Raw genomic sequence first — 11,082 nt, 5'->3', positions numbered from 1 at the left:
AAGAGGTGATTAGGTTGAGTTCCTGAGGTCATAAGCTCAGAAGAACAGGGTATAGATAAAGAAATGTTCTTCTGGTTAGTGGCCTACTGTATGGTCTTCCAACAGGATGATGGCAATTTAAGCAAACTTCCCAAGCAAGAGCTTCGTGATCTGGGTCACTTCCTATAGTAATACCTGAGTAATACTCTCCAGTCTATCGGGGCCCTATCCCTGGACCCTGTGAATGTTATGGTATATGGCAACAGGGGCTTCATAGATGTGATTAAATTAAGGATCTTGAGATGAGGGGATAAATCTGGATTATCCGGGTGGGCCCTAAACGTAATCTTAAATGTTCTTCTAAGAGGGAAACAGTGGGAGATTTTTCTACACAAGGAGAGAGCGATATCGTGACAGAAGCAGAGACTGGAGGGATGTGCTTAGAAAATAGAGGAAGGAACCACAAGTCAAAGAATAAAGACTAAGAGCTTAAAAAGGCAAGGAAACACATTCTCCCCTCCAGTCCTGCCCGCAACTTGCCTTTTAGTCCAGAGAAACTGATTTCAGACTTTGGACCTCCAGAACTGCAAGAGAATAAATTTACGTTGTTTTAAGCCACTAAACATTTGTTACAGTGGCAACAGGAAACTAAGACACCTCTCATTTTGGAACATGGTTCTAACACAATGAAACATAAAGTCCAATAAGCAAAGCAAAGCAATAGGGATTAGGGATATACATTTGGGGTCTTAAGAGATCATGAACTCTGGCTTGGTTATGCAGATTTCTCAGAATGGAAGGAATGTTCCCAACTGACAGTCAAGTGCTGAGTGGGAAGCCCTGATGGGTCCTTCATTACCTAAAGACAAGAGAGAATGCTCTGTAAAGTTAGCCTGTGATATATAATTGATTTCATTTGTTTTAGCCGGAGCGTAATTTGAATTGTCTACATCAATAGAAGAGCTCATATTGATTTTCTCTAAAATTTAAATGCACCTCCTGTGTACCCTCCAGGTTTTTAAAACCTGAGATGAATATCGTTCTTTTATCTGTTTGCAATGAAAGGTACAGGCAATGGATTTAGGATTTTATGGCTTGAGGTTAAAATATGGTTTGCATGTGCCAATATTAAGTCAGTTAAATCTATTCACTTTTCCTTAATGGAATTCTTGTCTTGTAGGTGCCAGCTGCTTTGTACCAACATGCAAGTCTTACCAGGATCTGAAAGGTACCTCATCTCTCTCTGCTTGGTATCCTAAACCCTAGACTTTCCCAATAGTTGGCAGTTCCTCAAATGCACCCTGCATTTCTTGATTCCGTGTCTTTGCAAATACTGTGCTTCCCCCTTGAAATTTTTCTTTTCTCTCCCTCAACACCTGAATAATGGAATAGAGGTTGCCTACTGATTCATTAGGCCCCAAACGTGAAGTGTCACCAACTCCACGAGGCTTCTCTGAACTGGAGTTCAATATTCCCTCCTTGGTGTCCCACTGTATCCCACACACAGTGTTGACTTCTGACTCTCCTCCATTTACTGCTATGGATTGTCTGAATACAACTGGTCAAGAGGAAGGACAGAGAGAGAAGTCTAAGAAGAGGGTTGCCACCTGCAGGAGTGAATCATGTATGTTTCTGGTGTTATAGAAAAATGTGCTTAATGAAGGATAACACTAGTTGGTCCAGCTGTGCATGTTCTTGATCCCTTCATTCATGTGGTCTACTGTTCTACCAGTAGGTATCCTTGTTTAGTTTCTTTCTCCACAAAGTCTTACTAACATCTACATTTCTCTTTTTTTTTTTTTCAGGTTTACTAACCGTTTTATTTCTAACTAATACTGACAGCTGCCCCCTCCTCCTATAAAATAGATCTCCACACTGAACTCTTCCTTTGGTCAATACCGCACACCCAACATTCTTCTGCCTTTTAAACATGTATTTCAAAATTTTTCACCTTTCTTTAACAAAAATCCTACCTCATTACTTTCCATATACATATGTTCTGATCAGAACTCCTCCCATTTCTCATTTGCCCATCATTTGTGATTGATAACCTAATTGCTGGTCTAAACTCTAGTATAATTCAGCATTTAGGTTGGTCCACATATAGCATTTTTATGCATAATATTGGAAAACTCATCTTTAGCCCATCTTGTGTTACCTTTCCTGTTTTTGCTTTATCATGAATTCACGGATCATTCAAGAAATTCAGTTTAATTCTATTGACTGCAATTGTTTCAGAATCCCAGTACTCAAACCATTATTTGGCCACTAGAAGTCCTCTTTTCAGGTTGATTTTTTTTCCTCAAAAAAACAAGATGGACTCAGAGTCATCTTGAATATTTTGCTTTAAGAAGAGAAATTAATTCATGAGAAGTAGTTCTTTTTAGTAGAAAATGGTATTACTGGCCAAAATCCATGGACCAACCAGAGATGCGCATGACATTGTCCCACCATTCTACCATTACTGGGAGGCACTGGAGTAACAGAAGAGAGCCAGCTGAAACCTCTTGGTGACAGAGGCGAGATTCCGTAAAAAGGGAGGGGGAGTTCAGAAGTTTATGTTGATATTTCAAGTTAATCACTATTTCTTTTTACTTCGTTCCAAAATAAATGTGTAAAATCCATTTTATCCTTTTAGAAGCCTCCAGGTTTGTCCTTTCACATAGGTGTTCCACCCTAGAGAGCAGTGGTGATGGTTTCATGGGTGTATACATATTTCATACATATCTGTATTTCATGGGTGTATACATATCCCCAAACTCATTGAGTTGTATACATTAAATATATCTAGCTTTTTACATATGAATCATACCTCAATAAAGGTTTAAAAGAAATTTTTAAAAAACTTTCTGTGATGACAGAAAGGCTCTATAATATAGAATAATATCATCCAAGACAGCAGCCACTAACCACATGTGGTTATTGAGCACGTGAAATGTGGCTACTGCAAACAAAATGAGGAAGCGAATTTTTTATTTTATGTAATTTTAACTAACTCCAATTTAATTAACCATTTGTGGATAGTAGCTACTGTGTTGGACAATTTAGCTATAGAAGGTCATCAGATAAAACTATGGAGTTAAGGGGCTGGCCCTGTGGCGTAGCAGTTAAGTTCACCTGCTCCACTTTGGCGGCCCAGAGTTTACTGGTTCGGATCCCAGGCACAGACCCATTCACGACTTGTCAAGCCATGCTGTGGCAGACATCCCACATAAAAAGTAGAGGAAGATGGGCACAGATGTTAGCTCAGGGCCAATCTTCCTCAGCAAAAAGAAAAAGATTGGTGGCAGATGTTAGCTCAGGGCTAATCTTCCTCAAAAAACAAAAAATTGCAGGGTTAAAAAGTCTTCATTTTCTTTTATTTCTTCCTTCTTGACTTGTAGGCTATCTCCAGAGTGGATAGATCCAGGTTTACCTGACCACAGCACTAACTATCTGAAAACAGAAAATTTCAACTCCAATACCACCCTCCCCCAGAGAAACACCAGGTGCTATAAACACATAGATCATGTAGCTCCTCAAATAATGCTGCCGTACGCTTATTACAGCCGTACACTTATGATAGAGAACAACAGTAAACATTGTGTTTTGATATTTAGTCTAAATTCCTCCTCTAGTTCCTTTATATATAAAATACATTAGCCTAATATATTTGATATGTTATGCATTATAGTACATATAGCATAATTGTCCACTCTCTTTGTTACAGTCACATTTAACATTGATTTCCAACATTTAAGAAGCCTTGAGAACCACAATATCTAATATCCACAATGTGGCAAAATGATATTTCCTTAGTGGAGAGTATGAATTGTCAGCAAAACTGAGACTACGAAACAAGAAGAATTTGAAAAATGCCAACAGTTTAGCAATGGTAGCTTATGGAAGGCTCTGACTTCATTGGTTGTTTCCCAAAAAATGTTTTTTTCAAAGCTGGTTTCAAGTCAAGACTTTTAACGGTTAATATTTTGTTGTAAAATGTGTCTGTGTTAATTCTTTCTTTTTGCAGGCAACAAGGAGTCTTAAGTTCTCATTTGCACAAACACTGGGAGCTGGTTGGATTAAAAATTATTGTTTAGTGGTTTCATAGTTGAATTAAGTGGGGACATAGCATTCTCACTGATAAATTGTCAAACATCATCTAACTGAACTTTATTTACGAAATATGTGAGCGCTGACTGTGGTTGCATGTGTGAAAATTAAAACATTAACAGATTCATCATTTTCAAAAAGGCTCATAATTTCCTAAAATACTGAATTGAGATGATCTTAGTAGAATTTAATGAGAATATTATCGTATATGAAGCTCTATTTGACATCACACTATTTTATGTTCCAGGCACACATTCGTATTGTGAAGGACAAATTTGCTGAATTAGCGCCGATAGAGGTTAGGAATTGGTGGGAAAAAAGAAAATATACCCAAAACAATAATTATCAGAGTTCCTGCTCAAAACTTAAGTTTTGGAAGGGAAAAAATAACCTTTGGGATCATATTAGAGTTTAGCTGTGAGGCTGTGACTGTCTGCCCTTGAGCCTCTCAGTCTCTTCCTCTGTTCTGACCTCCTCCATGAGGACCAGTAGTCCTGAGTCTGGGAGGGAGAGCTCAAGGAATCTACCAGAATCTACTTTATGGTTTGTTGGCCTTCCTGCTCTCATGGCAGGAACACTGCCCTAGCTGGTTTTCCACCCTGGGTTGATGACTGCACCCTTCAGAGGAGGTCCAGAGCAAAGGGATGTTCCTTTCTCAGTTGGGCCTCCTAGGCTTTCTCTTAGATTCAGCTCAAAATCCTCTTGAAACTGGTTAGGTGGCTACCGGACTTACAAAGATGCTGCCAGCAGTGTAGTCATCACTGGCTTTCTTGTCTTATAGTAATTTTTGACGCATTCTGGTTATCATCTTGTCCAAATCTTGCAGACAGATCCTATTACGTTGCTGCCACCCACCCCTACTGCCATCCATGTATTGGAGACTTTTTACACTCCCTCGAAGATAATTCCAAATCTACTCACTAAATTAATCCTTGCTGTTTCTATATAGACATGAAAAGCTACATGCTTTCCCAAACCAAATCTGTATTAAATCAAACATCCATGGCCTGAGAGAGAATATCCCTGTGAGAAGTCCAGATGGATTCATTCCTGAAGGATCTGCATTTAATTCCGTTGCATCCACTGCAGCTCAGGTTGTTGAGCTGGGACAACAGGCTCAGTGATCAGCTCACCCCCTAATCAAACACCAAGTCATTTATTCCAGGTTCTAATCATCCATTCCCATCCAGGCGATTTCAGCCTTCCAGGACCAAAGTGAGGGATAAAGGGATCAATATAAATAAGAGGCTGCTAAAATCAATGATTTCCCAAACAAATCATCCAAAAGTAACATTCCAGAATTGTTCGGCCCTTTTGTATTCCCAAATCCAGTGCAGCTACCCACTTCAATGGGGAGAATCTGCAATATACATAAATATATATTTTACCCAACTTATTGACTCTCCATGTAACCAAACCGGCCAGAGAAATAACAATGAGGCACCATTCACAGGAGCCCTCCAGTGGTCAAAAAAACTAAATCTTTTAATATATAATCAAATTTTTCCCTGTCAATAGTTCATGGCAAGTCTCTCCAAAATCCTCTTCAGGCTTTCCCCGAGGGAGTGCTACCTTTAACACAGATGACTCCACTCTCTTGTGTTCCTCATTTTCACCTAACTTACCACACTATAATATTATTATTAAAAGTTGGAGGGCCCAGGGCCAGGGCAATCGGAAATAGGATATGGCAAGTCAGGGATTAGGGAATTCTTAACTCTAGTTGGTGAAACTCCATGATCTTGTTCCCTTCATCCATACCGTTTAAAGAAGGCAAGACATCCTGCCAGCTTTGTTTTTATCTGGCTTTCTACTAGGTCTTGTCAACCTGATCATTTTTTCCTAACTTATTAACTTAATTCATTTTATTTCTACTAGATAAATTTAATGTCCTTCTTTCCTACTACAAAAATGATTCCCTCTCTGAATTTTCTCACTGATCAATATAGTACAGTCAACTTCTATCTGCAATTGAACATCTGTTACAATATGGGGTTTTTTGTGCTACTTGTTTGAGAACAACTTAAGAAGAAGGATCATGCCTTATTCTTTTTTATATAAACAGAATAATGTTCAAAATAGATGCTCAAAATTTCTTTATTTATTCATTTATTTTGCTGAGGAAGATTCATCCTGAGCTAACATTCACTTCCAATCTTCTTCTTTGTGTATATGAGCCACCACCACAGCATGGCCAACAAGTAGCGTAGGTCTGCACCCAGGAACCTAATCCAGGCCACGAAAGCGGAGCATGACAACTTAAACACTAGGCCACCAGGGCTGGCCCCCAAAATATTTTTAATGTGTTCATTAAATGACCAGTTTTCTATGGGAGTGAGTATAGTGATAGTGAAAGATACTAATGTGACATTTGTAACACATACAATATTTTCACAGTCCACCAACTCAGGGATGCAAAAAATTAAACTTTACTTTTCCATTTATAAACTTGATTTTTATCTCAAGTCTCCATTTGACTGAAGGTGAATAATTACCTTTTGTCCGGTTCTTGTTGCTTTCCCCCAGCTCTGCATTGCGTCTAAATTGTGGGAGAAAAGGATGAGAAATTTTGAGTATCAAGGCTTTGGGAATGAACAATATCTGGACCTGGACATATTCTGTCCACCTGGATATTCCCTGGAATGTAGATAACCTAATCTGTTTTTGGCTGTTGTCATCTTCTCACTCTGGCGTCTGCAGCGATGTCTGCATTTGCATCTGGTCAGTGGTCATTAAGTTCACCCTGACATTGATCTTTTCCCCTTGTCCTAACTGAGAACTCTCTAAGGCCCAGCAAACCTTAGCAGCACATGTCTGCCCTATCTGAGGCTGCACAAGGTGGGGATGGAGGTGGGGACAGCAGTGTACAGGGGCCCTTCATGGAGACAGACACTGGCATTCTAATGATATTCCTTTTCTTCATAGGAGCAAGAGAAAGAACTAGTCAGGGGACAATAGTAGATGTTTCAAGAGGAAAAACATCTTCCTTGTACAACGCGGAGTATTATTTGTTTAAAAAGGTTAGACACTGGATGTTTTGGAAGGAATGTTGGACAGGAAGTGGAAATCCCAATCCTGGTTCTGCCACTAACCAGCTGTGTGGCCTTGGTCAGTGCACTTCACCTCTCTGGGCTTTGGTTTCCTTATTTTGTATTGTGGACTGTAGAGCAAAGAAGAGAGAGATTGGGCTTAACTTTCCATACTAATGGCATTCTGCCTAGTGACCATCAACCCTGGTTGGTGGACCTACTGTCTAGCAGACTGTCAGGTAGGAAATCATCTCTCACAGCACATCAGCAGCAGGAGGCATTAATAATGACAACTCCGTATGTTCACATTGCACTTTGCAGTCATTCAACCTCCTCACAGCCAGTCCTTCATTTGATCCTTAGAACAGCTGATATAGATCAAGGATTATTATTCCTTTCACAGATGAGGAAACCAAGTTTCAGACATTTGTCCAAGGTCATGCAGCCCTTAAGTGACAGAACTAGGCTTGAACTTTGGCTGATTTAGAGTCCTACCCATGTTTAACAATACAGTGCTTCCTCTCCATTCCAAAGCCCCAGCAGGGAGTAATTTTGCTCCATCCTCCATTGCTGCCAGACAACCACTCTAGGGAAAGCGGTACTCATTATTTTTCTGAAGGGAAAACACAATGTTAACTCAGACAACATAATAATTTTATGATTTGAATGAAAAAAAATTTTGCTCCTGTCAAATTCAATTTATATCACAAGACAAAATAAAAATTTTATGTACTGAGTGAAGTAAAAATAGAGAGATAATGTCCTGAGTGGACAAGCTTAAATTATCTCCCATTTGAAAGAGTTCATTTCCCAGAGAGAGTTTCATCAGGCTTTTTAATTAAGAGCAAATTGTTCATCCAGAGTCAGTAATTTGCCAGTGACCTCTTCTTAACACTCCCATCTAAGGTGACAGAAATGACAATGGGGCTTTCAAATTAAAAACATCAAACTCTTACAGATCCTGGGCCCTTCAGTTCAGTAACTGAGTCAGGGAAAGAAGTTAGGGAAACAATGACATTTTAACCAAGTTTTTCCCCTAAAATAAAGGCTTAGAGGTGGTCAAGAGATCTTGAGTTTAGCAGGTATAGACCTTGGAGATTGGAGACATCTAGTAAGATGTATAAACAAGTGCTTATATACAGATAGATAGACAGATAGATACATGTGTGTTTACGTAACATTATGTGAGCATGGAAATAATTCAGAAGGATACTACCTAAGTTGTTAATATGATGTTATTACAGCTGTAGATGGAAGTGGGGTGGAGGGAAGTGAATGTGGGAAAAGGGAAAGGGGAGAAAAAAAGGGGAAATAAGAATTGAACTAAAAATAGAAAGCAAGAATGATATGATATCTTTTATTCTTTTCAATAAGTTTTTACCATAAGTGTGTATAAATCAAAATTTTAATGGAAATAGTACAAGAGGTTTACAAGATACTGAAGCATTTGAGAGCTCTGAAGACTAAATACTGTGTCAGGGAGTTGTAGGACATGAAGCTGGAGAGCAGGACAGAGGCATTAGGAGGCCTAAGTGCAGAGTGTAAAGGAGACTAGACTTTCTCTTGAGTCAAAGAGCCACGAGGAGAGTGATTGGCTCAAACTTGGGTTTTAGGTAGGTCGTCCTATCAGTGGTGTTGCAGTTAGAATAGGTAGAGAAGGAGGGAACTAATAATCTAAGTGAGAGGTGATGAGTTCCCACACTCAAACAGTGTTAATGGGATTGGTTGGAAGTATAGACTTCAGAAGAAAGAGGTGTCACAACAATAATTATCTCCATGATTACTACTTTACACATTTACTACTATTACTACTCTATCACCACCACTATTACTTAACTGCTACTATATAACGAACTCTTACTGTGTACCAAGCAGTGTGTCAACAATTATATTTTTGTTATCTTAATTAATTATTTCAGTAACACTGACAGCTAGGCATCTGACTACTGGTTACTGTACAGAGCATTGAGTGAGGCACGGGAAACTGACCCTGGTCAAGAGAAGAATCAAACAGGAACCACAATTTGCAAGAGAAACATGGCTTGAAAACCAAGCCATGATGTGTAACACATGTTACCTAAACTCAAATCATTTTAACACCAACTCATGCAGACCCAAATATGCCACGAAAAGACCACAAACTGTTTTGACAGTAAATCCCCACAGACTCTTGCGTTCCCGGGTAAGATCTCTAACTCTTCCCACAACTCACCTAGTTTACAAGTTCTAACCCTACTCAGAACATGCTTATTAATTTACACCCTGAAACCACTCTATGACTCACTGAAGGTCCTAAAATCCTCTAAGCCTCTTCGCTAATCATTAGAGAAACCCAAATCAAACCCACGATGAGATACCACCTCACACCTACTAGGACAGCTCCTATCAAAAACCAGAAAGTAACAAGTGTTGGAGAGGATGTGGAGAAGTTGAAATCCTTGTACACTGTTGGTGGGAATGTAAAATAGCACAACCATTACAGAAAACAGTATGTTAGTTCCCCCCAAAATTAAAAATAGGATTGCCATATGATTCAGAAATTCCAGTTCTAAAATATATATATTTGTGTCATTGAGCTTACATTTGGGGTGCAATAGATAATAAACCAAATGAATAACTAAGTTATATAAAGTAATGGATACTAAAGAGCAAAACTAAAGCAAGAAAGTGGATGGGGGAAGATAACCCAACTGCAAACAGTGTCCTCACAGAAGCCCTCACCTAGGAAGTGACATTTTAGCAAAGACCTAAATGAAGTGAAGGAGAAGGCTGCTAGTTGAGCTGCCTCCAGTAAGAATAACCTGCCGGATGGAAGACTCATGGAAAGCATGAACATTAGAGCCACGTGGCTCTACCACTTGCTAGTTTAAAGAGGATCAACATATTCCTTATTGTCTCTGACCCTCAATGCTCTCAATGCTCTGACCCTCAATGTGAAATAGAGGCAACAGTACCTTTCTCAAAGCATTTTAGGTTTGTAGCAGCTCAATCAATGTACTTCAAATACAGAGATAAAATATAAGTAGACAGAGAGATGGGCAGATTGACAATAGGATATGATAAAGTAGGATAGGATTAGATAAGATAAGATGAGATAAGAGAGAACAGGACAGGATAGCTAAAGATGGGCACACAGGTGACCAGAGAGACAGTAGATATCTAGGCCCACAGACTCCAACCTTATCACTTGGCCACCTCTCAGCTGCGGCACCTTGTTACTGAATCCATAAGTTAGGTAGATTTCTGATTTGTGTCCTAGACATAGCTCTAACATTAAAAGTTAGTTTGACCTTGGGCAAGTCACTTGGTGCCTCTGGGTTTTATTTTCCTTGTCATTTAAAATAAGCAACTTACCCCAAATAATTGCTATGCTTTTTCAAGGTCTATGAATATATGTTCCAATAGGTCCAAAATTTATTTTTATGGGCTTTACCAGATCTAAATAAAAGAATCATAATTATTTATTCAAAGGAATGAAGGTTTTTGTCTTTTCTTAAAAACAGTGAGCTTCTTAACGTTTATTAAGCAGCAACTATATCCACAACCTCCTTGTACTGTAGTAGGGAGAGTCAAAACAAATAAACATACAACAGTGAAAACAGCAATTAAAAAATTTTAAAAATGGAAATGCATGGTCAAAGGCCTGAAAACATTAGGTTTTTAAAATCTATGGTAATCTGACAGCTTGCATTTGCAAAAATTCAGCATTTGAAAACGTCTTCTATAACAATTTTCCATACTCTTACAAGCATAAAATTATCTTAATTTCAAGTTTTTAAAATTTATTCCAGGCAATAAAAATTATTCCATTTGCTTCCAATATTATCTAATAATCACAAAAACTTTTTGAATGAATATGCAAAATATGAAATGAAAAAATATGCAAGCCCTTTTCCCTGACTGCCATGAGAGAACATACTGTAATTTATAAACTGATGACCATTCATTCATTCATTCATTCATTTGGGAGCAATTATTGAGA

The sequence above is a fragment of the Equus asinus genome, chromosome 20, assembly GCF_041296235.1.
Source record: "Equus asinus isolate D_3611 breed Donkey chromosome 20, EquAss-T2T_v2, whole genome shotgun sequence".
Lineage (NCBI taxonomy): Eukaryota > Metazoa > Chordata > Mammalia > Perissodactyla > Equidae > Equus > Equus asinus.
The sequence above is the reverse complement of the archived record's forward strand: the minus strand, read 5'-3'. Positions refer to the sequence as shown.